Source organism: Arachis stenosperma, chromosome 7, assembly GCF_014773155.1.
Source record: "Arachis stenosperma cultivar V10309 chromosome 7, arast.V10309.gnm1.PFL2, whole genome shotgun sequence".
NCBI lineage: Eukaryota > Viridiplantae > Streptophyta > Magnoliopsida > Fabales > Fabaceae > Arachis > Arachis stenosperma.
In genome coordinates, this window is record NC_080383.1 from 76,536,534 (window position 1) to 76,541,943 (window position 5,410).

General features: G+C 28.7%; 1 pseudogene; it reads right to left on the reverse strand.

The window, feature by feature from the left end:
• Positions 1-466: 466 nt before the first annotated feature.
• LOC130942247 (chaperone protein dnaJ 6-like) lies at positions 467-2,972 on the reverse strand (annotated as a pseudogene).
• Between the last annotated feature and the right edge of the window lie 2,438 nt (positions 2,973-5,410).

Below are 5,410 nucleotides of genomic sequence, written 5' to 3' on the forward strand. Positions count from 1 at the left end.
ATAAAAAATAAAAAAAGAGGTCAGAATCCATTCACAAAGTACACATTTGAAAGAACTCAATCAGAATCAATTCTCATATTACCTATATTTCTCAAATTACTTATTAAGCATGGTGTACTATTGCGCACAGGGCACAATGACCCATTAAAATCTATAAACTTGCAAATGAAATATAACTATACCAAAATAGCAAATTTTACATATAGAAAGTACTGTTTTTCTTTGATAAAAGAAGAAATCATTAAAATGGAAAGAATTTCATCAAAAAGTACATGTGTCCTTGTCATTTAGAAACAAGTGCCAATTGAAAAAAGAGGACATAATGATGAAAAGAGAGGCTATGGAACAGTGCAACAATGTCAAGAGAATTAAGTATTGCCATCACATGGTTCATGGGTCATAACCTGATTTTTCTTATCAGAACAAAGCATTGAACAAAGCATTGAACATAATTAATATTCCTTTCTTACCTGTTCATATGACCCTTGCACTTCTTGTACAAATCAATCAAATCATTTTTCTCTTGAGTCAGATCCCTATAGTTTGCTTCAAACTCCTCAATATCAGCTTCAGTGACCTGTTAGCAAGTATCATGAAACCTTATAAATGCAAATAAGAACTGTGCAACAAGAAATCATAACAAAATCAGGATCAACGCAAACAACCTTCTTGTACATTGTTCTAAAGTAGTTGTGAAGATTCTGGACAACATCCCCGGCAAGGTCCTGATTTTCAGAAACAAATATAAATGAATAATGTTCAGTACATGACACGGAAAAAAATGCTGAAATGCTTATATTGTATTCTGCTGTACATAAAATCATCATAACAAGAGCAGATTCCTCCACCAACAGTTGACAGACCATAAAAAGTTTAATTTGAATGAATCTAGAAAATACAAATTATAGATATGTTATCTTGTGGCTTCAATGTTGTAAATGCATCTACAGATATGAGAAACCAAGAACACTCACAGCATCATCAACACAACCAGTCTGATCATAAATGGCTCACTTTTCTTCATCCCAAGAATCGAGATAACATTTTGCAGTTGCTGAAATTTTGCTTTAGCCTTCTGTAAATAATTAATTGGAACCATAAACATCAAATTTAATAGATGGTCAGAGGCCTAATTAGACAAAAACCTATTTGATGTTATTGTTAAATGGAGTGTTCAAAGAGCTTCAATAGTATTTTGCTGAGAAGATACTAAATTTTCATGGATATTTCAAAAATTTTTAGAATATTTAAGGGTACAATGGAATCTCTGGATATCAACGTGACTCCACCCTGCTTATTGTAAAACAGAAAACATTAGATAAATACCTCATCACCAGGGTTCTTGTCAGGATGCAGCCTCAATGCTAACTTGTAATAAGCCTTTTTTATTTTTTGTTGTGATGTTGTTCTCTCTACACCAAGTACCTAAGAGCAAGAAGCAACATGTCAGTGTCCAAAATATCAGTGCTCTTTGCGTATTGATACAAATCAAGAAATGAAAACGGGTAATGTCATATACTCATATCTCAAAGAGTAGATGATCACCTAAGTCTTGATTAAAAACTCGCATCTGCAAGAAAAAAGCTATTTAAAACAGAAAAGCATTCAAGGAATATTTTATTTATTATTAATTATAAGTTTATAACTAGCATACCAGAAAAGAAAATGTCCTTAACACCAAGGTTGACATAAAAAATCTTAACTCAATGCATCAAATTGATCTATATTTTCAAAGTCTTCATAGGAAAATAACTCATTCTGTATGTTAAAGACACAAGTACCTTATTATCAATAAACTCATCTACCATCAACAAAAATATTCATAAAAAGCATGTTCAGACATAAATTAAGAGCATGTGAAAGTGTTAGGTTAGGCTTAAGTGACATAAAAAAGTTTCATCCAACCTTGATTAGCTCCGCTCTTCTTTCAGGATCAATCCCAGCCACACCAAATATCATCTTTTCAGCAGAAACATCCATTTGTATTGCGACCTCATAGCCAGCGAAAGCAACATCTCGTCTCCACTGCACCCATACCCACAATGAACAAGAAGTAAAATAATTAATTACTAAATCTTAAAATTCTAAAAAAAATCCAGATATAATCAAACAATAAATAAATAAACAAATAATAACTATGATTGTAAATCATTAAGAGCTTGAAGAAGAAAAAACTGACCTCCAATTAAATCACAATCCTAGGGTTTATCAATCCCAGCTACTGCATGCACCATCAAATTTCTTCAAAATTCAAACAAAAGTATGGATCATTGTAATTGTTATCTCGTGCTACTACTATTTCATGTTTCAATGACAGGAAAAGCATTATTATATATATATATATAACTCAAAGTAGTAGTACTCTTTACTACAATGTTATCCATACTGTATAAAAATTGGAAAAAATATCACAGCAACAACAAAATACATCAACAAAATACAACAAAAACCTCACAGCACCTCCTTCTGATTAGGGTTACCTGCACGGCTGAAGCGAGATCGAAGAGAAAAACACATCAACTAAGCAACACACGAGCGAGAAATGCACTTGTGATTTCTGTGAGAATAGCTTTGATCAAGAAATTAATGAAACAAGTAGCGCATAAATTCGAATAGGAGAAAGGAGAACGCGAATCTCAGAAAGAGATAGAAAAATGAAAGACTTACAGTTTGAAAATCTCGAGGGGCGACACCGGGAAGGTAGAAAGAGTGAACGCATGAGAAGGTGAAGAGGATAAGGACGGAGGCGACGAAGACGGTGGCGGAGAAATGCATATTAGGGTTCGAAAGGGAACGACGTGAGCAACACACAGAGAAGAGCCGGGAAGGGGTGTGATGGAGTTTTGCGGCGATGGAAGTTCAATGCAATGGAGGTTCGGTGCGACGGCGGCGCAAGGTAAGATGGCGGTGCAAGGCTGAGACGCACTACCGATAGAGCATTTGGAGGGGATGGGCGTGGAGGTGCGGGGAAGAGACACGGGAAATGAGGAAGAGCTGGTTTGGTCAAATTTTTATTTTAATATTTCCGACAGAATATTTTAAATTACAGATAGATTTTCTGTCTGTAATAATTTAATAAAACGCAGCGTTTTGTCTATTAATTATAGACAGATTTTTCCTCTGTAACCATTTTCCACGAAAAAAAATTAATTTTACCGACAGAATTATCGACGGATTCTGTTTTTCGTCTGTAATTTATGCTAATTTATTTTTTTGTTTTCCGACAAAAATCTCTCTGTAATTTTGTCTTTATTTCTATAAGATAAAATTCATCAGAAATATCCATCTATAATAACTAGTTTTCTAGTAGTGAATATTTTTTAAATAGTATTAAAATAGTATAACCACTATAACCAACACACATTTTTTTATCTAAAAAATATTAAAGACCTCCTAAATCAAACCTTTAACATTCTTGTTTGAAAATTTAACAACTAATAACGAAATGACAATAAAAAATATTCTCACTTTCTCACAGAATAATTGTGGTGTATTTGTGGCTTAGAAAATAAAAAATATAAGTAATTAGTTCTCCTTATTTGAATGGTAAGGAATGACTATCATTCTTAACCATTCTATTACTTTTTTTTTTTTGAAATTATTTCTTTTAAAATTTAAGTTGATAGAAAAAGAAATATAATTGGTTATATTTTTAATACATTTTTTTAAATAAGAACTTATTTTAGATTGTTTAAATTTTTACATGCATAGATTTTTTTTTCTTTTCTTATTTTTCTTATACTATTTTTTTATCTTTTGAGGAATAACAATAATCAAATCTCTAGATCTTTTGGTCATAGAAATTCTAATATCATATCATGAAATCTCTTCTCTCAAAAATTTAAACTAACAGAAAAAAAACACATAAATAATTATATCTCTAATAGTCTTTCAATATCATACATCTCCCACCACCTCTATTCCAATATACATGACAATAATATTATTTAAGGTTTGTTTAGAAGATCTTCTCTATACATGTACTCATGGTTATGAAGATTGGTCAGATAGATTTGATTCAAGATGAAAAATCGTTTGACAAGAAATTTATCAAAATTATACAAATCGGTCAAAAATTAATTAATTAATTAAATAAGTGTGATTTTTAGTAGTCAATCAATTTAAAATTATAAATGATAAAAATATTTTAATTATATATTTTATATATAAATATATTATTTTATTATATCCAATTAAATTCTAATTAAACTTTATTTAAACTATTAAATTTTTAACTCTTTTTTTAGAAACTTGTGTGTACTATAATTTATACATATTTTAGTTCATTCACATTTATTTTTTAAAATAATCATTTATGTTATTAATATAAAATATATTATTCAAATAATATTACGTGATTCAATACACGTATATTTTACACAAATACTGAATTAAAATGAAATTTATTGAAAAATTATTGCATTATCTTAAGTCACATTTAATGCATACTAGTATTTATACGAGTATTACATACTTAATTTGTTCATTCATTTGATTTTTTATTTTTATTAAACTTATGCCAAATATTTAATATTTATTGTGAAATGAAAATATCATACAATAAAGAGTAATTCACACGAATAAATAAATAATTTCTAATATTATATTAATGTCCTAAAAAAAAGAAATTTATTGTAATATATTTTAACGCTTTTAAAAATTCTTAAGTGAAAATAAGAAATTTATTTTCTTTTTTAAATAACATTTAAAGACATTTTCTTAAAGTGAATTAACTTTTATGAGAATTTAAATCTTTGAGTTGAAAATCTTTAAAATACGTATGATATATCAATTATATATATATTATATGAAACATAAAATTATATTAATCCCAAACCATACGCTAATAACTATATATAAAAGGAAAAGAAATTTAACTAATGTGATATTTCTTGAAACAAAAACATCGTGCACCTCTAATTAGGATAGAAGCGCCAAAAAATTAAAAGAAAAGAAAAGAAAATCAAGTCATAACATTTTAGGTATCATTTTCTTTATAAAGACTAATTTGTTATCATGTTTAGGAGTATAATATTTTATTAATAATTAATTTAAATATTTATTATCTAAAAAGTGAAAATATTTAATTAGTGTAAATTTTTTATTGATACTCAATTAAGTGATGCCATGAAGATTTGTTTAAGTGGCAGATTATTATTTCAAAATCCTTTCTATTGAGTGAACAGTATCTTATTTTAAAATATTTTCGAGAATTTGTTTTGGATAATTGTAATGTCTCCCAAGAATTCTTGATGTATTATTTTCAAAAAAGGCCATAACCAAAATCTTTGAGCCCATATTATACTCCACACTTATTTACGTTGATGATATATTACTGTTCTCAAAGGATAATAAAGCCCACAAGGCATTCCTGGCCCAATTCATTCAAATTGTCAAAAAATAGGGAATC